Source organism: Cavia porcellus, unplaced genomic scaffold (assembly GCF_034190915.1).
Source record: "Cavia porcellus strain 051 isolate PalLab524CR breed Dunkin Hartley unplaced genomic scaffold, mCavPor4.1 scaffold_2, whole genome shotgun sequence".
Lineage (NCBI taxonomy): Eukaryota > Metazoa > Chordata > Mammalia > Rodentia > Caviidae > Cavia > Cavia porcellus.
This window is the reverse complement of record NW_026947485.1, coordinates 121,621,858-121,647,317: the sequence shown is the minus strand read 5'-3', so window position 1 is coordinate 121,647,317 and position 25,460 is coordinate 121,621,858. Positions and strand designations below refer to the sequence as shown.

The window sequence follows — 25,460 nt, the reverse complement described above, 5'->3', positions numbered from 1 at the left end:
ACAAAATTGTAGTATCTGTTTCTGTTTCCACTGCTATTTATGTTGAAATTTTTCATTTATTATTTTGATACCCATATATCTTCTTCAGTGAAATATCTCTTAATATCTTGTGCATTTTCTAATATAATTAATGTTCAGTTTTAAAAATACAACCAGACTAATAGGCCAATAAAGAGATCAAACATACAAGATTATTATAGTAAATTAAAGTAGACAAGTAATATTTTAGACATGTAGTTTTCAAAGACATTCTCCAAATCTATGGGAATTTTTTTTTGTTTTGTTTTTGTTTACCTCATTGAGCAAAAGTTTTAAATTTTTACTATGGCCTGTTTATCATATATTTATTTTAGAAATTATCCCTTTGATATAATATTTATGAACTCTTCAGCATGCCCTCTATTCTTTTTTTAAAATTTTATTTAAAGAAAAAAAAAACAGTGAAAGGGTACATGTAATACAGAATTTCAAAAAAACGAACAGTAAGAAATCACTAGTTAATAGATGACATATTGTCATCTTAGAAATACTTGTTCAAATTACAAAATTAAAGCATACAAAGTGGATATTCAAACAGTGAGACTGCAAACAGTTCTGTTCAATGATCCAACAAAAACTTAGTAATATGGTTATCTATCTTACACACTTAAACATACATGTAGTTGTATCCTTTAGAGCACTTTCTTTTCCTCTCTTTTTTACAATAACAATTACACATTTTGGGTTTTATTACTCCCACAGTTCTTATTACTTTTTTGAAAGAGAATAAAACCAAATGTGACAAAACAAAGCAGAGTCAGTCAAAACAAAGGATGGACATAGTATGTGATGTAAAAACAGAATACAAGGTAATCAACAGTGGTTACCATAATGCCTCTTGCTACCTTATAAAGCATGCCCTCCATACTTAAAACTCTTTTCTGCTATCTTCTAAATTTTTTTATAGAATTATACTTTCCATATGTATATGTACATATACATATATATTTTAATTTTAGTTAATGTTTGTGCATATCCTGAGATTTAGATGGAAAGATGGTTTTAGTTATTTGCTCTCTGCATGCATGCACAGGCATAGCCATTGCTAAAACACCCTTTATTCAAAAGTCATCCTTTCTGCACTTAATTGTAGATTTATCCAAAATGCCTGAGCACATGTGTTGTTATTTTCTTGGCTTTCACATTCTATCCTGTTGATCTATGTGTTCTTCTCTCTACTGATATCACTTTCCTGAATCCTCTAGTTTTACAGTAAACTTTCTAATGAGAAGCTGTTTCTCCAATTTTGTTCTTTTTTTTCCAGATAGTTGGAGTTCATCTGTCTCTTGAATTTTCATATAAAGTTTGCAGTTGGCTTTTCTATATAACCAACAATGCTGGTTTCTACATAACCAACAATGCTTCATTGGAGATACACTAAAAGGTATTAAATCCATATGTTAATTGGGTCTATATTACAAGTGAATTTTGAGACTTTTAATTGATATACACAGAATCAATATCTGTTTACTTAGAACTTAATCCTTTAATACATTGCATTTTTAGCATAAAAATCCATAATGTTTTGCTAAATTACCACCCAATTAAAAAATGTGCAAAATACATGTGAAGATACTTGGACAGAACAGGTGTGCAGATACATATTGAGTATGATGAACCACAGTAGTCATGTTCTGAAGTGTGGAATTCTAACAGCAATAATACACTCCGGTGCATATCTTGGGAGGCAGGGCTGATATATGAGGTGCAATTTGGCAGTTGTCCTGTTTCGGGTTCTCTGGCTTTCCTGAATCTGCTCTTTCTTATAGCATATTAATTCAGTGAAATTGTCAGTCACTGTTCTTTAAATATTCCTTCTGGTTGTTTTGTTTTGTTTTGTTTCATTTTGTTTTTGTACCTGGAATCAAACTCGCAACCTCACACTTACCAGGCAGGTGTTCGCACCACTGAGCTAACTCCCCGCTGGCCGATTCCTGCTGTTCTTTCCTGTCTCTCCTTTTCTTCCAGTATTTGCTTTACATGTGTGGTGAAACCTTCATAGCTGCTGCCCTACTGTCCGTGGTTGCTTCGGTTTTCAATTTTTAACTTGTTTTCATTGCTTTCTGGGCTTCGTTTTCAGTTTCTGTGGCTTCCGCTGGTGGGCTCTCCGGCCCAGGGATCATGTCCTGTGTGTCAGTCAGTGCAGGCTGTGAGAGTTTTCACTTTTGTGACAGTGTTTCTGGTCTCTTGTGTCCTCACCTTGGGGTTCTCAGTATTTCCCTGTCTCTGTGTACACTGTGTTCTGTCTGCTTTATCCTCCAGCATCCCGGCATCTTAATCATATTTGCTCTAATTCCCACTCTGACAATTTAAACAGACCTGACAATTGCTTTAGCTATAAATCAGTAATTCTACAAGAAAAAGATGTTTATATTAATGGCACATTTGCATAACTCAGTGGCATTTTCTGTTCTCATAATGCCTTTGGCTAAAGAGAATTTGGAAGATTCTCCAGGGCTCTTTTATCTTCTTTGACTCATTTTTAGAAAATCTTGATGTTTTTGGTTTGGTAAGAAAACCCACAAGGTATATTATTTTCCTATCTATGGGAAATGCATTGTCCATCTCTCCCCCTTAGGTGCCATAATTTATTTAGGTAATAAAAATCACCATTAATTATTTCTTAAATTGTATGCTTTATTTGGCTGTAATCATAATTCAGTGATGATGCTGCTTTATTAGGCAGTAATCATTAATTGTTTAGTATGGTAAGAAAAACAACATATTTAATGATACAGCTAAGTAATGTTTTAAAATCAAATGAAATCATTTCATTCTAGAAAAACTAACTACTTAAAATACCTTTACATTATATATGATCAATAGTTTGGATTATTCCTTTATTAAATTTCCTACTTAAAATAATATAATTTTGTATAAATATTTTCTTAAATGATTGCTTAGTATTATTCTAATCACTACAATATTTATTTTAAAGAGTTTAATAATTTCTGTATATATAAAACTTATAAAGTACTCAATTCCAATTAAACTACATTTTCTTAGCCAGTGACTAAATTACTCCATGACAGAAATGAGATATCACTGCTGAAAAGCAGTGATCTTCAGTGAAAATCAATAAAAATCCAAGCATTTACATGTACTATTCTGGAAATACTACAGTGAGGTAAGGCAATGGCTTAAAAATGTACATAAAATACTTTCTTAAAAGTATTTGGCTGAAATTTCAGTAATAACATCAAGTATATACATTACAATTTTATATTGCAATAAATAAGTTTCCTGCAAGATATTTTTGAAAATACTTTCTAGTTTTACTGATTATAAAGATAACATTTTAAAAATGTTATTTATTTATTCATCTATTCACTTATACTGGTTGATTGATTGATTTAAATGCCACTTAAATTAAGGTGTTTATCACATTTCGGAAAGAAAACAAATGGAAAAGTATGTGTCTCTGCTCTTACCCGGGAGTTCAGTGGTTTGGCAGGAGCATCAGAAGCCACGGACCCAGGGCTAGCAACATAATTGAGGCTCAAACCGTCATGGGGTGTGTGGTCTCCTGGCTGAGGTTATACTAGAAATGAAAATCAAAACATTAAGAACAAGGACAGAGGCTGTGTCGGGAAGGAAAATGGGGAATGCTTTGGAAAGACGTCGTCAGGGAACCTAAGCTTGTGAGATGCAGCCCACGCTGTCTTTGCTAAGGTGATATTTACCATTGACTCTGGACCTGTGGAGTGAGTTAACCTCCATCAAAGTTGAGATAAAGGAGCAGAGAGAAAACATTCCAAGCAGGAAAATGGGTGTGTGTGAGGTTTATGAATTGGGAATTGGCTGAAGCAATGCTGATCATACAGCAAACGAGGTGAATGGGGTAGGATAATGCCATAGAAGCCAAGTCATGCTGCGTGCTGCTGAGCCATACTGAGGTTAGTACAGTGAGGAGGCAAGTCGTCCTCATAGTCAAACAGCCAATCGATTTTCCTGAGGTGTACACTAGCATTATCTAGCTTTCACAGTAACTTCAGTGGATGAAGGTTTCACCAAGAAGGGAAAAAAATCTGTTTCCGTATGGGCTAGAGCTAGAATTTAGATGTGAATTAACTTCAGGTTTGCATTTAGCTTTTCTTGCATTTCAGACACTTCAGAGACGGTAGCAGTAAGAGAGGATAAACCAATTGGGGCGCAGCAGCTGAATGAGATACAGTACAGCCATCACATATAAATATTTAAAGCTTCCAAACAGATGAGAACGCCTAGGGCAAGAGTTTTGGGGAACTTCGGTTGAGCAATGGGACGGTAATATTTTAGAGATAGGCTGGAGATGAAAAAGCCTTCAAAAGAAATTGAAAAGGAACTGTTAGAGATAGGAGAAAACCCACAAGAGTGTAATGTAGTGAAACCCAAAGGAAATAAGTACTTGATGACGTTTTCCCTTTTTGTCTTTTTATCTACAGCTATCGCAGTCAGTTAATTGTTGCTGGAAAGTGTCCCTTCTCAGCGCCCTGTCGCTCAGGCAAGGCGATGATGCTTTTCTGTGCCACCAGAGCTCCCTCCCTAGAGGATCTGGAGCACCAGGACCCAGGTCTCAGAGGCAGACGGCAGGACTTTGGTAAAATAAGTCCTCCTGCCACACTGGCAAGTGCCCCCATTCTCCAGATGACGACTTGTACAGCTAGATCTGGGACAAGTGATATAATCAGTCATCTAAGCCCTGCCTGGTGAACTGGGAGCCATCTCATCTCAGCCAGATCAGCAGAATTCCAGAAGACATGAAACAGAGCTCAGATTTTCCCACAGCACGTGTAGGAAAGGCGCTCAGGTCTGTGAGGGGAAGGGAACCCTTTTTCCCTGTTGGTGGGAGTGCAGACTGGTGCAACCATTGTGGAAATCAGTGTAAAAGTTCCTTAAAAAACTAGGATTAGAGGTTTCATTTGACCCAGCTATGCCCCTTCTGAGTACCTTCCCAGAAGAATTAAAAACATCAGACCACAGTGATATATGTGCACCCAGGCTTAGAGCAGCACAATTTGTAATAGCCAGATCTTGGAAACAACTGAAATGCCCTTCGACTGAGGAATGGATAAAAAAGATGTGTTTCTTTTTATGTAACAGAATACTGCTCAGCCATAAAGAAGGATAAATGTGAGACTTTATAGGTAAATGGATGCAATTGGAGACCATACTCACAAGTAAAATAAATCAGATCCATATGTGTAATCATTGTATTTTCTCACTACCGTGAGAAACTGAACAAGGAAGTAGGACCTGAAGTGCACAGTGGATATCATGAATTGGGAAGAAACTATTCAGAAGAAAAAAGAAACTGTTATGGGGGGAAGGGGAAAGGAAGAAAAAGAAAAGTAAAGAAATAGACAGATAATATACAGATCATAATCATGAATTTATCACACATTAAGTAAAATGAGTCATTATCTGATGGATTATTCATTACATTTCTAGAAATTGTATAATCAGTTTTGTATAGATGCATGCAATATAGTTAAAATAGTTTTACAGATAGTTTCTCTCAGTTTATTAAAAATAGTTTTAGGGCTGGGGATTTAGCTCAGCAGCATAAGCGCCTGCCTTGCAAGCAGGCAGTCGTGAGTTCGATCCCCGGTACCCTTAAAAAGGAAAAACAAACAAAAAAAAAAAAAAAAAAAAAAAAAGAAAAAAGAAAAGAAAATAAAGTTTTGTGCTAATATTGCTTGGACAATACTTCATGCCTATATCTTGCAGTCTGAGTAACTGCTATAAAAACACCATATGGAATGTACAAGTTACTGTTATTCTCCTCTTGGGCTGTTTTGAAACTGTTTTATTTTTATTTTTTCTTTAAAATAAAAAGAATGATTTATGCATTTAGGATAAAGTTTCTCTTTGTGATCTATGTTTTTTTTTTCCTAATTAGACAAGTCTACCAAAATAGTCATTACTATTAATAAAGGAAATCTAATTTTGGTTTTGTCTTATTCAACATATATGCTTAAAATGTACTTCAGACAACAAATATTCTTATTTAAGCCATATGTTATGCATCAGTCTGTCTGCTTGACTACGCAGAATCTGAGTACACTTGATAACTCACATATCAATGTAATATCCTCAAGAGGATCTACTAAGAAAGGTCTCAGGAAACCTTGTAGGAAAATCAATGAAACTAGAGGTACCATATCCAGCAAAATAACCCAGATCTAGGAAGTCAACAACCATATGGTTTCTCTCTGTGGAAGCTAAAAAGGAAACAAAAAGACAGACATACTAAAAATGAGTTATGTGCACCTATAAAGCTTGTAAACATGGAATCACAAAAAAGGATGTTCTGAAAGAAGAAGAACCAAGAAAAATACATGGGACAGTAGTTTTCAGGAGACCACATATCAGACCATGATGTGCACTGATTCCTGAAACACTAGAAAGAAAATGGTAAGAGTCAGCCCTGTGATTGCTCCACAGATTTGCCTCACAGTGTAAAGAGGGGGAAGCCCAAGTGGAATGAAGAAATCCATCTTTTTTGTTAAGTAAATCTTTTTAATGTCATGATACTTGGAGGAAAATTTATGCAATGCATAAGTTTGTATTCTATCTAACTTTCCCATGACGGGGAGCGAGCCGACGGCAGGACAGAGGCAACTGTAGAATACCTGGGTAATGTGGAAAATCATACAATTTGTGCTCTGTCGTTCAGGCTTAGCTAATTAGAATTCCCATCACTTTGCTTCGTAGTATAATCTCTTGTTTTTACTCATCGGCACCTGTTCGCCTTGGAGGATCTACTGCATTGCTCATCCTAGGCACTAATTTGCTTCACAGCTTTGCTTCGCATAGGTTTTCAGAGGTTGTCTAAGAATTGTTATCTACTCTTCTATGAGGAAAGATGACAGCATTTAAGAAGAAGGTTGATGCAATGTGATGTGTTTATACTCATGTCCCTGTGTTTCTCTTGTTAGGGGTAAAGGTTTGGAGAGGTTTTCAACAAAATTGTCATTTCCTTTCTGCCTGTGTAAAATGTGTCTCATTGTAAGACCTGCCTAGCAAGTTTGTCATGATATTTAAATATATTTTATAGTCTACCAGCAAAAGATTTTGCATGTTTGAATCATTGCTATTGTCATCCTTGTTCAGACATAAATCACTTGAAGCTGGAATAGGAAACTCCAAGTATTACTATTTGGTAACAAATAAATGCTTTTTTGTATGTTTGCTTAATGTAAATCAGATTGCATTTAAATTTCACATAAAAAAACCTAGGGAAGCATAAATGACTACTAAGGCTTTTTACATTTTACCTATCTAATTTATATATCTACTATATAATGCAGGAACATTTTCCAAAGAAGAAAGTGTTATATGCTAAACAGTGTGTACATCAGTGTGGTGATAGTGTTAATGCTAATAATTTCATTACAGCAAGCATGTTGGAAAAATTCATTCCAATTTGTCTGTCATAACCACAAGAACAAACTTGATTACTGCATTATGAAAATTTGATTAAAAGTTTTATATTTGTTTTATCTCCTGTTTCATGAGTAGATTTATTTGAAGCAAAAATAGGAATTATGATATTTGTTTTGAAATCATATTTTAACCCAAATTATTTACCAAAGAGTATGTTTCAGTTATATGAAATGCTTTTTATGTATTTTATGCTTCTCACTCTTTGATATGAACCTCATATAAGAAACAAAATATTAACAGCCAGAAATTAACTACGATTTTGTATCTCAACTGTGTATGCAGATAGATGTATACAGACATACATATGCCAATTTATTTACGATACCAATGATTCAACTAACTCATCCTCATTTTTAAACATATTTTCAATATGATTTCTTAGGTTTTGAAATCCCTTCAGCATTTGTATAGAACAAAACAGCTGAGCACTAAATGTAACTAACTGTAATTTAAAATGTTTCAATAATATATGAAGCATAGCTGTATGTTGTGAATGCTAAATACAGCTTCTGAAATGTCTTCATGTAGTCATTAAAGTAGATGAAATATACATTTCCAACTTTTGAAATATTTATTTTTAATGTAATTTACATGTTCTCCAGTGAAAGGATTACAAAAGTTGTGAGAATTCGCTTGGGTTTTCTTGTACGAAGAAAAAGTGTGGGACCAATTTTCAAGGTAAAATTTAAAACGTGTTTCAACTACATTAATTGTGCTCAGATATAGTGTATAAGTTGCTACTGTAAAAGGCCAAAAATGTGGCTCTAGCAATCAGCATTGTTTTCTTCAGAGATTTGAAAATGTCTTCCGATGGCAACAATAATCAGAGTGGAAATGTTTATTGCTGATATAGAAAAGAAACAAAATCAATTGTTCTGCAATTCTCAGCATGTTTCATTGTAGAAATTGCTGGTTCCATCAAATTCAGGTCTTCTCCTACCAGCTACTCTCAGCAGTCCCTTCCTGAAGGGAGCTTCTGAGCTGTGGTAGGGCTGGCAGAATGAGCTGCTGGTAGCAAACCTTCTACTTGACCTCTTTGCAATATAAGGGACTTCCTCACTGCTGGGACAAAGTACACCCACAATGTAAAGCAGGGGAAATTACGGGGCTCTGATTTTCAATTACAATCAGTGACTCAAGATTAGTAAACAAAATTTTCCATTAGTTATTAAATACTTCAAGTTACAGAACGTTTTGTGTGTTTTCATTGTCAGAAATTCCTCTTCAGAATTCCATCTTTGGTAAGAAAGAATATTAAAGCTATTTGAGTTATAACAAGCATGATACAATTAAACAATATTTTACTTATTCTAGATTATAAAATGCCTTTCATACAAATATGTGTGTTGGTTACTTGTCTCTCATTGCTGGGACAAAATACGCAACACCCAAAATTAAGGAAGGTAAGGCTTATTTAACTTACAGTTTGTGGAGATTTCAGTCCATACTCAGCTGGCTCCAAGGCAGGGTGGCATGGTACTGGGGCAACACTTCAAGGCAGCAGCCAGAGAAAAAGAGTGAAGAACATGCCTCTTCTTCTCCCTTAGGTTGTACACCCCTCCACCTCCTGTGCAGATGTACCACTCACAAAATCTCTGTGCCCCGCTTTGCAAAGGGTGAGGATCTTTACAAAATAAGAACCCTGGCTTCCTGCTGAGTCTCTCAGTTAAACTTCTAAACTTCTCAAACTGACAGAATGTATCAACCATAGCAATATGATTAACTGAAGTTTATACAAATTAAAACGTGGATGCTTTATGATTTACTTCCTAGTTTTTTTCTGTATTAGCTAAGTTACACATTAATGAATATACTTGGAAGCTTGCTCGATTCTGTGATTACATTAGTGGAATCATTGTGTAATAGAAACATGTATAATACAAAGTAGATTTTAGTGAATCTTTTTCTAAGTTTTACTCAAAGATTCACTACATGGATCACTTAGCACATAAAGTCAAGAATAATAGTAATAATAATAATGTGTTAAGCAGGTCAGTTTTTACTAGTATCTCCCTATCTCTATAAACTAAAAACACTTCTGTCTCACCATGCGCCATTCTACTCATTGGTCTGATAAATATACTCTGCACTTATATCTTTATTATTTTACTACTTCTCATCCATTGTGTTTCCTCTAGAATGTAGCTGACATGAAAAGGGTCCTCTGTATGCGTCACTTAATAACAAATTCCAAATATTTAGCACAGAACATGTCATACAATAGAGCATCAGAAAATACGGTTAAAATTGATTCTTAATAAATGCCATACTAATATTATTCTGAAAAGATGTTCAAATTTTCTCAAAGTGGATGACTCTTTGAAGTGCTCTATTTAATATGTGTCATAATTGGAACAAAACTGAAAAGATATACATCATTGAAAAGGCTAAAATTTCTTCACCATCAGTTTAAGGAATATGGTAGCTTTGGCATGTGACAGTCCTACCCTCCATACGGTTTCAGTGATAAATTGCAACCTCGGTGTCTTCAAAGGGCAATATAACCTCACAAAAATTTGCCCAGGAGCCATTCCTGCACCGAATCATGCATGACTGTATTATTTCACTCTCCCCAAGCTATCACTAGACGTACAATGAATCACTACTACTATTACTACTACTAAAATACTAACAATTATAGCAAGAACAATTAAACAAACTCAAGAAAAGCAGTAGGTGAGAGATTAATTTTTGAACAAAAAAGAAAAAATACTGACTTCTGGATACCTATAACAGAGACACAGTCCCAGGTAATTGTAAAATTTCTGAATTAAGGACATGTCATAAAAGAGGTATGAAAAAGAAAAATGATTTAAGAAATTGTGATCCTCCATATGAATTCTAAATCTTGCACTTCTAGGCAATAGCCCTCTGAATTTAGATGACCGAATGATTTTATCTTGGTTAGCCTAAGAGAATTCTCTAAGACACCACAGATAGATGAGTTACATGCAAAAATGAGCAAAATAAAAGGGCGAAATTCTATTTACTAACTGGAGTGAATTTACCCAGCACCCTTACCACTGGATTCTTACAAGGAAGAAACAGACATATATACCTCAGAAAAAAATTGGAAGATTGCTCTATGCACAAAATTGAATCACCCAGCAAAATAGTCAATTATTTGCACATCATCCCAAGAAATGTCTTAACCACCCTACAGGACACACAACTCATGCAATTCTTTCATGAGTTAAAATGAAGGCATAGTAAATACCCATAACAGAATGTAGAAATTTTCCAAAGGTTACTTTAAAATTAAAAATGTTTCAGATGTATCAATACAATTTGTGCATGTTCTTCCTAAAAACAATATGTATCTAGAGAGTATATTTCTGGCATTCTGCTTTAGAGAATACTGCTCCTGGAAATGAATGCATGAAGCTATGAACTGGAATGTGTTGGTCTCAGTTGAGAGAGCGGCTGTTTCCAGGGAGAGCCTTACATATGTCTGTATCATTTAAAGGTAATCCCTGAAGTAGACCTGGACAAAAGGATTTAGTCTTCAGCTTTGAAATTTAGCTTTGTTTTTAAAATTATTTTTAATACTTTAGTGATATTTTACTCAAATACAAAAATAATATTTAAAATTTATTGATCGCTCTGCTTATAAATCATAACATCTATTTCAGAAACACTGAAGATCCCGACATCAAGAATGTGGGGTTCTGAAGAGTTCAAGCATCTGCTGGGAGTTCTCCATGAAGGCAGAAGCAGCTGGCAGCCCCAGGCAAAAGACCCCTGAGGGGTGATGTAAACCACTTGACAAATGTGTAACTTTGAATGGACCCCTAACCACCCTGCAGGTCTGCAGAAAGGGAAACTTGGGAGGCCTGGTGTGGCAAAGAGAAAAGCAAAGGCAAGTTGCTGATTCCAGTAGCATTTGAGTTGCATTAAAGAAATGCAAATACTGGTTAAAAACAACACTTGCTGTGTGTTCATCTTATTCACTAACAAACGATCAAACCATCAGACCTGAGAGACATATAAAGGAATGAGTAGCATGCAGACGACTCCCAAGAGGAGTTATAAGGTCATCTGGGTCATAAAAGAAGAAAGCTGGGAGCTGACCTTCAAACTTCTCTCCTGCCCTTACCAGAAAATCCCTATTAGCCTTGCTTACATGTTGGATTTTCATACAATATTTGTTTGTGCAAAAAGGGCTATGATACCTATCTAAGTACAGGTTTGAAACTATTGGCTAAATAATATACAGCTATGTCTGTTGATTCCACCACTTTACTTTTCATTTTCGGTAACGGAGTTCGAACTCACAACCTCACATTTGCCAGGCAAGTGCTTGTGCCAATGAGCTATAATCCCCAGCCATTGATGTTATTTTTCGAATAAATTTAAAACAGATATTTTAGTACTACTAAACAATACTATGTTTAGATAAGTGTTAGCAGTATTTTAAAATGCTTGTGATGTGAATAGATTATTTAGAGGCTGAATTTAATTAATCTAGCTCAAACTGATTATTAGTACCTAATAAACATTCTGCTTTCAGTTATCACATTTTCAACTTTACAAATATATGTATGGAAATCAAAATAGTTTCAAATGTTAAGAATTCGAGCAAAATGGTAAGACTTTGAATTGCTTCAATGCAGATAACTAATAAAGTGTAACTCATACATACATTGGTAGAGTTGAGTATTACCCTAATATCAAGAAAAGACAATGAGATTCCATGACTATAAGAACAGAGAGCAATAACTCGCATACGTGTGGACAATCTCAGCAAAATATTAGTAAATGAAAGCCAACAGTATGTAAAAAGAAGTACATACTATCATCAGTTGGAGTTTATTCCAAGCATGTAAAGCTGGATCAACATTTTAAAATCAATTAATGTAATCCTTCACATCAGTAGATTGAAAAAAGCTATTATTGATATTAATAGATGCAGAAAACCATTTGATTATACCCATGTGATCCTTTTTAATAAATGGCTTAGCAAACAATGAATAGTTGAGGATTGCTTCAACTTGATAATATAAAATATTCCACAACTAACTTCATAGTGAAGGAAATAGAAGATTTACTTATATTAATTGAAACAAAACAAAGACATCTCTTCTAGCATTGCTTCTCACACCCACCCGGAAAGTCCTAAATGATTCACTATCACACACAAGCACACACATACACAATGGTATTAAATCAAGAAGGAAGAAGTAAAACTGTCTTCCTTCACAGCTGTTAGAAACATCTAAAGTCGTAAATCAGTCCAAAAAACCAAAGACACAAACAACAAAAACAACAACTTGAAATAAATGATGCGATCAAACTGTGGAAGGATGGAAGATTATTATACAAAACTCACCTGCATTCCTGTATAATACAAATGAAGATGTAGAATATAAAATTTGAAACAATTGTTTTCATTGGCATCCAAAATGCATATTTAGATGTAAATTATTTATATGATATATGTAAGAAAAACTACAAAATAAAAATAAAACTGAGGTAACTGAGAAATATCCTTTGTTCATGGGTAGGGAAACTCATATCAGTCAGTTTTTTTTTTTTCTTTTGGTGGTATTTTTTTATTGAAAGTTCTTTTCCCTTCAGTAATGGACATTTTACATTACAATTTATGGAACCAAAAATCTGAAAATAATGTTAAAATCACACTAAATTATTTTCATTCACTCTCTAATGATGTTTGTTGGTAGAAATATTGCAAGATACTTGGAGCTAATGTTTGTGCTTTAAAATAAGCATTAAACATGTAAAATAAATATTACAAGAAGAGAGAATTAATACATACCAAACATTTGCAGATAAATGGCTAAAATGATAATATAATGATTTTTTGTGTAAGAAACAATTGTACTTGAAAAATTTAAAAAATAAACAAAACTCTAGTTTTATAAGTAGGCCTATGCACAAAGGTTAATGATCTGTAACCTTGCCAGGAGAAGTGTGTTTGTTTAAATTTAAAAAAAAAAAAAAGACATATATCTAACATAACGTTTATTTAAAAAAGAAAAAGTGATCTTGACCTTTCAATGTTTCTACAGAATCTCCCAAGTTTGAGGTTCAGAAAAGGCTACAACAAAACCAAAGCAAAATAATGCTTCGTTGGTTTGTAGTTCAAATTTGGGGTGGATTTGTGAGTGAAATGTTAAACGTGTGCCTTTTAAAAGTTGTAGAAGTACTGTTACTGCTCTTTTCTCAATAGACTCCTCTCTCGAAAGCCTTTTGAAGAACATCGCCACTGGACTGTAATCACAGCACTCTGGAAGGCTGAGTCAAGAGCATTACCAGCTCAAGCTCAACAAGAGCCATGCAGTGCCTTAGTGTGATCCCACTTCAAAACTGAAAACAGAAACAACAATGGTAGGGGTATACTCAGTGAGAAAGTCCTGGGTTCAGTCTCTGGTACTGAAATAGGAAAGTTGCCTCTTTTCAGCTTGATCCATTGATTCAGTGACATCGTAAACAGTATCTCAGCAAGGCACTTGTGAACACTGACAAAGTGATGGTGTAGTTGATGTAATAACACACAGAGTAACAACGCAAGCCTTAGGGTACTCACCGTCAAGGTTTGCTATAATACTGCAGTGATCAAGGCGACAGCTGTGTCAAAGAAAGAAAACATGTCAGTGGGCACAAAGGAGGGCTTGGAAATAGATTTCACTTAGCATTGTCAATTAATTTTGATAAAAAGACAAATGCAATACAATAGTGTAATCTGTCTTTTTAGTAAGTTCGTACACAGGGTTATTCACATACTTAGAAATAAATCACACGTACAGAACATATATGCTCAACCAGATAACTCAAAATAGATTATTTAAAAGACAAAACAATAAAAAGCATTAAATACAACAGGAGAATACCTGTATTACCTTTGGTATAGTAATTAATTTTTAGATGTAACACAAAAGAACATAAACCATGCAAGAAATAATGGTAAATCATACTTATTAAAGTTCCCCATTTTGAAATTAAAGAGATAATGTAAAGATAGGCAGAAAGTATTTGAAAAATACCTATGTGTTGAAGGACTGCTATAGAAAATACAAAGTTTAAAACTGAGGGTATAACTCAGGGGTAAAGCATTTGCATACTATGCCAAGAACCTAGAAAAATCTCCACCGCTGAACAAAACAGTTCAAATAAACTCAACCAGAAAAATTAGGCAACTTAATTAAAAGTTGCTCACAGACATCTTTAACCTGATGTACACATTCCACAGCACTAGTGTGCATTGCAGTGTCCCATCACACCACTGGCATGTATATTTTTATACCTTTATATATTAATTACAGTGAATTTCACTTAAAATGTACTACATAGTCTTGATATGTATGATGCTATAGCATATGAAGTTATATTCAAATATTTCAAAGAAAAAGACACTATGGTAACTACTATTAAGTCGGGTTATTTGATGGTGAAGCACTAGGTTGCTGAAAGTGTCATGCTTTAACCTCTATTGTTATGTTGTTATGCCCCCTTTTATCTCATCCTCTCCCTTATTCATTAAATGATTATTTAATTTTTAAAAAAAAATATCAACCAATAAAAAATGCTGCTGGATCTGTAGGGAAAAAGAAACCCTTTACAACTGTTGGTTAGAGAGTAGGCTAGTACAAACACTGTGGAAATCAGTGTGGAGATTCCTCAAAAAATTAGCATTAGGGGTCCCATTCAACCCAGGTATTCCCCTTCTGTGTATCTTTCCAGAATGAAAGATCACACTACATCACACTACAATGACATATGTGAAACCATAAGGTTCAAAATATACAATAGTCACTGTGAAATGGGAGGAAACTGTTCAATAAAAAGAAGAAACTAAGATAGAGGAAAAGAGAAAGGATAGAAGGGAAAAGAAAAAAATGCAAGTTAGTTATACGATTAGTGTCACTTAGTTCACTGAATAGGAAAGTTCGTGCTAACATTGATTGAAGAAAAATTTTATGCCCATATTTTGTACTTGAGTGACTAAAGATAATGATGTGTAATTTATCAACAATTGTTACTTTTTCATTATTTTGTTGTGAAAATTTGTTTTACCTTTTCTTCTTAACATTAACAAATAAAGTAAAAAGAAAAAAAGAAAAAAATATACTAAACAAATGTTTTAAAACATGGGCATGGGATCTGAATATACCACTCAACAAAGTGGATACACTCATGGGAAATAAGCACATAAACATGTTTAATGCCATAAGTCACTAAGAAATGGAATCTCAAGGCAGAGAGGTAGAAATTGGTCAGGAAAACACGAGGTCCCAGCTGTCACAGAGCCACTCCTTAGGACTGGCTATAGGTTCGGGAAATTACAGCAGGTGACACCAGATGTCTAGTTTCAGTGGCCTGGATCCATCCGGTTTCCGTCTGCTCCTCCAGCCACACATCTGACTATTTCTCTTTACCTTACACTTAGACGAGCTGAAGTAAAGAACATTCAAATCTATTAACTACTTTGAAAATAAAGCATGCCACTGCATGCATACTTAACCTATGAGCTCTGGCAGTAGCCAGTGAATGTATAAAACCTCTGAAAAGCAGTTCAATTTTCTCACCTATTATTGAATTACACAGCTACTGTTCTTCTAACTGACCTCACAAGCATTCAACCTAAATACAAACTCTATCAGTTCTGTCTATATCTGTTCATAGCACTACTTCAGTTAGCAACTAGCGCTTTTGACTTGTCTGATTTTTACACGGAGGGTGTTTTATGGATTTGAACTGTCAGAGGAGCCACCTGAACAATTGAAGCTCTTGGAGGATTGTGTGATAAATGGTGTCAAAATTCTACAGAGGGAAGTCTTAAAGGCTTCCAACTACTGGTATTTTGCATGAAAATTAGAAATATAAAATAGTTGTGATTTAAAATTGCTGCTTGTAAAACATACTTCAAAAATTATCCCTTATAGACAGCTAACATGCATTTTATATTAACACAGTTGTTGAAAATTATTTATTGGTGCATATATATTGGATAAACATAAAATATACATTAGTGCAGATGTGCCTATGTGTTTATATATTATGTATAATTAATGTATAAAGATGCTAAAGGCTAAATATTGAACTTGATTACTTTAGAAAACCCAGAAAAGAAAGAGCAACTTCTCAGTGTATGTATGCACCATAGAACACTCTTAGCAGTCATCAAATTAAGACAATAATAATAATTAATTTGTACAATAAAAACATTCAGAGAGCCCAGTAGTAATAATTGATGTGATATGAGTGTCTGAATGAACATGTAATTCTCCATCTCTTTTGCCCTCAAGAGCATCTTAAAATTACTCAAGTGAAGTCTGAGTCCAAGACTCTAAGGACATGTAAATGCAAGAATTTATAGTCTAACTTTGATGGAAGTAATGGGTCAGTGCGCATTTGAGAGAAAAGCATAAAAACGCAGTGAGATTGAGGGGCTTTATTTTTCATTCAGTGGCATTTATCTGAGTGCTTATAAAGTGAGCAGTGAGAGACTGTCTCACAGCAAGGAAGCGTCCACAGTCCAAGGCCCTCAGAAGTAGGAAATCAAGTTCCCTCCTAGAAACTTGGCCTCTGAAGTTGTACTACAGCCCTAGGGAGGTGGGGGTTTCCCACTACACATTGACCTTTGCTCCCAAGTTATGTGTAATTTTACATCGCTGTGCATACATTATGAATACACATGTAAAAAATAAAAAGACAGCAGATCCAAGCAGGACTCTTCTCAGTGACGAACAAGTGCCAATCTAAACTCTCCTGCTCAACTAGAAAAAGTAAGTTTTCATCCATAGAGATTTAGTATATCTGCTGCCGAAGAGAGTGCAACTTATCGAGATTTAAAAATAAAATTTAGGGAAGGAACAGCAAGAAAGTCATTGAGGCCATTCACTTTGCTTTGAGAGCTGATAAGGGAAACTGGAACAATTCAGTTTGCCTCAGGAACTGCAGCAAGGTAAGAACACATCTAACCCCAGTCTTAAACAAAACCCAGCAGCACGAGGGCATATTTGTAAACTATAAACTACAAATGATCCAGGTGGGTTGGAGTATTGGATAGAGAGTAAGGAGAGGGTGCAAAGAGTCTGACAAAGTTGCCTGATCAAATGGCTAATGCGCCCCCATTACAAGTTTTAGGAGCTTATACTTTGTTCTCTGATAAAATTTAACTAGAAGACTTCGACCTGGTTTCCAATTGCAAACAGGAACCTAGGAAGACAGAGAGGAAAAGGGCTGGGCTGAGAAGGCCAGAGTATGGCTTGGAAGTGAGAAAAGAGGTAAAGGAATGGAACTGACCAGAATTGAAAGGATTCGGGTAGAAGATGAGAAAGAATAAAGAGACAGAGCTGAGTTCAAAATTCTAGGATTTGTGGGTAAAGTGACTCACCAAACTAGTTAACATAGATTTAGGAATAAACAAAAACAACAAGGAATGTATTATGTGGAGTCAAAATGCTGACTGATGTATGCATTAAATTTCTATCCACTAATTGTTGAATGATTACTTCTTATAGAGCATGGTATGGAGACGAAAATGCCAAGGTAGAAGTTGTCCCCACTCAAGGTGTCATTGATCAGCAGTTTGTCATTTGTGATTCCCTTTGCCATGGGCTGCTGCATTGCTAACACATTTAGACAACCCCAGCTAATAGGACCGTGATGAAAGTGTATCACAAATGAAAAAGCTGTTTATCTGATCACACTTGGAATGGGAAGAACTTCCACCTTGGCTTCTGTCATCTCTACAGGGCCATCTACATGGAGAAGAAATCTTTGAACAATTAGTGGATGGAACTTTAAGGCAGACACGGTGAAACATTTTCTCCTCTGGGCCTAATCACTGTGGGGTGACCCCCAAGTTGACCCTTAATAGACAGAAGCAGGCATCTGCTGTTTGAAGACTGGAGAAGGATGACCAATTCTCCATGGGGAGAATATCTAAAATGACCCAAACTGCCCACATCTTCTGGTGGTCCGGAGCATGGGTAACCTTCTTGCCTGTGTTACGACTCAGCCCAGTGAGTCTTGGTGAGTAGCTGAGGCAGAGGTGACAGGCTGCCCCAGCTCCCCTGTCCACTGACCTTGCTCAGAGGGAAGGTGGCTGTCACATCACCATATTCGCTCTGCTCAACAGCTGCAGGGACTCTGAGGACCACGTAGAGGGAATATGAATGAGCTTAGAGATGGGTGGACCTTCTCCCTGAGTCTGTGATGGCTATGTTCCTGGCTAACCATTTAATTGTGAGCGCCTGCAAAACCCAACCTCAGAAGTCCATTACTGATTTTCTCATGCACCAAGACTATAATAACTGCTCATTGCTTTAACAACTGTGTCTTCAGGGACTTGGGAACGTAGAAATAAATTAGTAACATATTAATTGAAATATAGAAGGAGTAATAGCTCTGCATGTATAGAATCCAGGTGGGGTTTGATACCCTAATACTTTCCTTGTGTCCTACAGTAAAACTTTCTTACTGCAGGTAGAACCATAACTACTCTACTAATGACTTATATTCCAAAGTCTAAATACAGCTTCTTTTCAGTTTTCAATCAATTGTTCAATAATTGAGGAGTGCAGGATTTGGTCTCAGTAGGATATAGATGTTACAAATGTAATTTTTTTTAAAATTGAACTCAGGACCTCACACTTGCTAGGCAGGTACTGGCCACTGACCTATACCCCTAGCCCCTGAAGAGGTAATAATTGTCAGGTTAAAATGTACCTGAAACTTTGAAACATTTCTTCCTCCCTTGGGACCATGGTGAACTCAAAAGTCACATATTTGTACTCATATATAGTATTTTATAGTAGATATATATATATATATATATATATATATATAGACTTTTTAATAAGTAGATTAAAAATATGATGATCACCATGATCCAGGGACTGAAGTGGTTTCATCCTGAGCATTAATAAAATTCAACTTTTTGAGATGTAAGAAACAGAATCCATAGTAACAAGTTGTTAGGGTCTATAGCTAGATGGTCTCCTGAGGTCTCATGTTCTCATAGGCTGGGATTGAGCGAAGTCACCGGATCCTGGGTGCATGATACTCATCAGTGAATGAGTCTGCTGAAGAGTTTACAGCTACAAGTGGTGTTGGGAGATGAAGCCTGGCTGGAGGAGGCGGTCACTGGTCGTGTGACCTGGAAGGGTCTGTTTTTCTCCCTGTCCCTTGACCACTCTCTGCTTCCTGTTGTGGTACCTTGAGTGCTTTCCCTTCTGCTGTCCCCCTTTGTATGCTGCCAAACCTTGGAGCCAGTTGAGTATGGACTGAAACTGCTACCAACTATAAGCCAAGTTAAACCTTTCCTCCTCAGAGCTGTGGGGGCCAGGTAATGTGTCTCAGTGATGAGAAAAGAGTAAAGATCTAATGATACTGTGCTTTGTCCGAATTCTTTGGATTAAATAATGATACTCGTGGTTCAGGAAGTTACAGAGCACTGAAGAGTTTGGACTTAAACACCTCATCTATATAATCAAACATTAAAATCTACTTCCCAAACAAGGAGCCACTTTGCTGCACAATCGCTGAGAATAGAATTCTAGAGGGAAATCAGAGGGAAAAATTGTCCCCTTAATGAGGGCTTTGATCACTTGTGTAAAAACTCAAATGACTTAAAACACTTTGCATTTGATAGAGCTGCAAACCTCTAACCAATACCTACTGGATGTGAATAGTAAGCTTGGTGTGTTGCATTGGAGAGGGAGAGGGAGGAGGGAAAGGGAAGTGGGTGAGGAAAGTGAGAGAGGCAAGTGGGAGAGGAAGAGGGAAATGGGAAGAGAGAGAGAGGGAGTGGGAGAGAAAGAGACAGAGACAGAGAGAGAGAATGTAGAATGCTGCAGGAATTTATTGATGGTATTTTTTCCTCTCTTCCAACATTCACACTCAAGTCAAGAGAAAAACTCACAGCAAGCTTAGCCAGAATCCTTCACAATTGAAAGACCACAGGTGTGGTATATGATTCACACCTGCAGGTGGTTAAGTATCTGCAGGTGGGCAAGAGATTGATCACCTGTAGTTCCTGTGGGAGCAGCATTCAGAGAGCAGGGCGTGAAGAAAATTGGCTCCCACCCGGTCCTCAAGGGAGTTGAACAGGAAGTCATTTTGGAAAGGGCCACTGCGGAAGGCAGTCTTCTTTCCAGGCTAGTCAAACTCAGCTTAAGCAGCTAGAGATGTGCAATAGATTTCTAAGGTTTCCCCCAAAAGGAGCTGATCTGAAGAGACATTAAATGTCAACACATAGGACTCCTCATCTCTGAAATGAAATTTCATTCTTTACCTTTCTACTTGCCACCCCCCCCCAACCTCCAGCAATGTTTGGATTGAACCCAGGGCCCTAGTACTGAACTACCCTTTGTTTCTCAGCCATTTTTATCACTTTGTTTTGAGGGTCACACAGAGTTTCTAGGTTGCCCAAGCCAGGCTGAAATTTGCAAGCCCCTATTTCAGCCTTGCAAAGCGCTGAGCTCACAGGTGTGTGTGACCACTTCCGTCTCTGCAATGAAACTTTTGACATGGTAAATATTTATCATCTGAGATTGGCCAAAACCTCCCTATCTGAAGTATTATTATATTAATAAAAATCGATAATCTATAAATTTTGGTCTGATTACAAACTTATTCTCACAGAACTTGCTAAAATTGTTTGGCAGTGATGTAATGCTAAATCTTGACATTTTAGTCACTCTTGATGCCATTGCACTTAGGTGTGATATCTTAACCCTTTTAGCTGATGTAGATATGGTTAAGGTCAAGTAGATAATTTTAAAAAGCACCATGTGAAGCTGATTGAACTGGGTTTATTATAAGTAGGAGCCCTGACTGAAGTGGAAAATTCATGTACGGATTATTTCCTATGAATATTTGTTGATAGCTACAGACCGTCTGAAGACTAAAACATAAAAAGCTTCAGACTGCAGAGGGTCAATCTCTGACCTTTCTACACTAACATGGCTTGGAAGAATCAATATTTTTCATTTTCTCTATCTGAAAGGAAAGAGGAAATTAGTACCCAGAGACCTGTTGTCTGGAGCTGTTATTCTGGTTGCTTTCCCTCTGGTGCATTTGATATTAATAATTTAAAAAGCATACTCCAGATTTCAAGAAATATTTCTGTTTTAAAGGAAAATAAAACTATGGCAGTGATTAGATTTCTGGATGAAATAAGAACTCTCCTAAGGCTCTAGAACACAAAACATTTGTTTAACGATTGCACTAAGAAAACTTAGAAATATGTTCTTAAGTCGCTGCTGAATGTCAGATGGGTGTTATGTGAAAACTTATTTCTTCATATTTAGGAAAAACTGGAAATAACAAACAAATCTAAAAGTCTTTGGAAAGAGGGGTAGAGACAGAGGCAGAGAAAAATGCTTCCCACATTGTTTCCTTTCCAACATAAACACTGAGAGGATATTGATCCATGTGGAAAACTGATGATCTCAGATTCTAACTGCAAGTGCAGAAATACATATGTGAGATTTTTGTTTGTGCCTGGCGTAGCAAGTACTTCCTCTGTGTATCCTGATGGCAGAACATAAATTTTTATTATTATACACTACATGTTTTATACTTTGGGTATTTTTAAATGAATATATATATATATATATATATATATGTGTGTGTGTGTGTATATATATATATATATATATATATAATTTTAAAAAATAAATAAATTCAAGACCAATGGAACGAGGTAGATTTCAGAAAGACAAAAAATAATGAACCCATTACATTGAAGCCATCGTGATAATTGTATGCATAGATTGCAAGCTGTGTTGTGACCACAGTTCTCTACTTGTAAAAAATAAAATGTTTTAGCATAGTGATTATTTTCTGGGTTGAACAGAATGGTACACAAGCTTTCCTGACTTCATCTTACCTACTGCCCAAGAGGGCAACAGCACTTCAACAGGGCACCAAAGGATTCTCCTGGGACAAGTGACGTGAACAATAACAGGTGCTGTTCAATATCAAATAAATATCATACACTGCCACACCTGAGCCATGAAAGTGTCCCGTTAAGGTCACTTTCTGTAAAGAGCTGTATTTTTAGTATGTCAAAGCATCCTAAATTGTACATTCTCATAAGTCATGTGCTAACATTTAGAATTATTTAGCATACATTTGAGCACTATAACGTCAAACATAATCGGCTCCAAAAATATTTGAAGGAAATAAATCACATTAGTGAAAACCTAGTGATTACCATTCTGTCTCACTTTGCACTGGACTTCAAACAGGGCAGGTTCCTTTGCCATTATTTGCTACTCCTGTCAGTTATGATAGTAGGAGGAAAGAAGAAAAGTTAGGAATGGGAGGAATAAAAGAAAGAGGAAGAGAAAGAGGAAGGAAACTGAAAAAGAGGAAGAGAGAGACAGAGAGAAGAGACAGGGAAGGAATTAAGAAAAAGGGGAAAGAGGAAAAAAAATAAACCATCATTCAGTGAAACATGCCAGGCGTTAGATAAGGATCCTTGTAGAATTAATTTGTCCCACCCAAATCATAGCCCTTTGAGGACTGCATTACTTTCTGGAGACTCTAGGTGAGAGAAACCAGCATTCATAGACTCGGAGTAACTTGGTAAAGGTCACAAGTAATGTCCAGGAAAGCTGCACATAAGTCTGAGTTTTTCTGATTCCTGAGTGCCTCCCACCCTGTGACCTGTTCTTTTCCTCCCCCCCCCCTTTGTGCCCTCCTCCTGCCCGTCCCTAGGCTCAGGATGTCACCTGCCCGGGGAGACCCGGGTCACAGGGCTGAGTGCTGGGAAGTGACTGTCTGCTTCACAAATGCTCTGTGTGGCCATCTCACATAGACGGTAAAAAGGTTTCCTTGTAGTAGTTGCTGAACCATAAAATACCTGGGCATTGCTTTGCTCTTTAAATAAACATAGAAAAGACCCACTTTTTGAATTTGATTTTATAATTTTCCTTTCTACTAACAAATTTACACTGCTCTTGGAATTTTTAATCATCATTTGAAATTGCAGCATAAAACGAGAATAGGAACTAGTTAACTGTGTCATCTACATGAAAACTGTTCATTTCGCCTTTCTGGGTGTTAAGTTATAGAGAATCTTGAAGGAAACAGTTCTCTGAGTTCTATGCTTTTGCTTTAGTTCCTTCGTCACATGTGCAATAAACAGGGGAACTGGGGTGGCCACGCACACGTGCTTCCCATGGTTGCTTCCCTTCTGCAGAAGATCTATCTCCCTACTCCCTATTATCTATCTTTTATGTTGTTCTTTATCAATATTTCATTTTCCTCCTATAAGAGAAATAGTGTGATGTGTAAGCTCGTGTGTCTGATTTATTTCACTCAACACGATGGTCTCGGGGTGCATCCATTCTCCTACACAAAGTCATACAAAGTGGTGCAAACAATGAAGATAGACTAAGTACACAGGAAATAATTGCATGAGTGATTTAACAGAAATATGTATCCAGAGGTCTGTAGTTAAATACTAATTTGAAGAAGCCAATAAAACAGGGAAAACCAGGGCTCTACCAATAGCTCAGAGAAGTACAGAATGTGGACATCCTTGGTTTCAATCCCCAGCCAAGGAAAATAAACAAATAAAAGCACAAACACCTTAAAATACTTGACAAACTTTATGCAAGTGTTATTCTTTAAATATCAAACTGACAGGCATTGATGTGTAGGCTGAGTTAATTCAATTAAATGGCTATTTACTGATGAATGAAAGATACTTTTCATTGCATGTGTTAAAATGTCACCTTAACCTACCAGTCCTAGCTTATTATAATACTTACCAAAACTTATCCCAGAGAATGTAAATAAAATAACTGAGTGATGGCCCATTGGTTGCAACTGAAGTTAACAGAGTTTTTTGAAGGAAATAAAGTATACACTCAAGGAGATGGACACATATATACACACAAACAGAAAAAAAATTATTTTCCTTAATAAATGATTCAGTGATATTGACTTCTGGTTTATACTATTTTTTGATATAGTACCTGTCATAGTTGATGGTAATTCAAAAAAATGCATGTCTTCAGTATGGCATATTTATTTATTGAAATTTATAAACTACATATCTTATGGTTTTGCTTTTTTAAATAAAAATCTAAGATTTATCCCTACAATTATTTATTGAATAAAACTAAATCCACACTAGGATGTGTGAAAGTTTTTAGTTAATAATTTGGAGCCACACTTACAGTCCTAGTGCTGACGAGACTGGACTTGGCTGCTCTTTGGAGGTCCTGAGTTCAAGACCAGCCTGGGGCCGTACGTGTGAGCGAGCTTACCTCATCAAACAAACAAACAAAAAACCCAAGAGCAACCAAAAAGGCAAGTGTGAAACATAACTGATTTTTGCATGGTAATTTTTGTATTAGTTTAAAAAATGTATAAAAAGTAAATACCGATTAACTTTCCAAGTATGCCAAATCCTTATTTCAGTGTATATTAATATTGACCAAATAGGAGAAAACATTGAACCAAATCTCCAGTAATTACCTCACTTGATGAATTATGACATAATTATATGCATGGGATAAACATGATTTGGTATTTTTATAAGGTTAATGTATAAAAATTGTAAAAATTAATGTGTTTACAGTGGAAAACAATAATCAAAATAGAAATTATTAATTCAGGGAACAAACAGTGTCTAAACATGTGTGATTCAAACCATTTCTCTTTTTAATACAAAACATTACTTGCAAAAATATATTAAAATATTGCTTAGACTATATAACTGTTTGATTGTGTTATATAATATTTTCTTTTTGTTTTATAAGAGATGTTTTGTGATTTTGTTTTGTTTTTGGCTACAAGATAATTACTTTCACACATTTAAAGCATATGACATTAATTGCTCTAATGTTATCCAAGAATGTCAAAATAATTCTTAATAGACTCAAACAATAACAATAAACATAGAAAGTAAATAACTTCACAATGTTAATGATGCAACCTCTCCTGAGGCCAAAAACAAAGGTTTATTTTTAGCAACTAAACTATTTGCTTCAAGAAAGTATAAAAAC

The 25,460-nt window shown here is 35.8% G+C and overlaps 1 long non-coding RNA gene across 1 annotated transcript; it reads left to right on the top strand.

Annotated features, from left to right (window-relative positions):
- Nucleotides 1-18,205: 18,205 nt before the first annotated feature.
- Nucleotides 18,206-19,827, top strand: LOC134472883 (uncharacterized). Its single transcript, XR_010042884.1, has 2 exons — nt 18,206-18,465; nt 19,457-19,827. It is a non-coding gene; the product is annotated as an uncharacterized LOC134472883 (long non-coding RNA).
- The last annotated feature ends 5,633 nt before the right edge of the window (nt 19,828-25,460 follow it).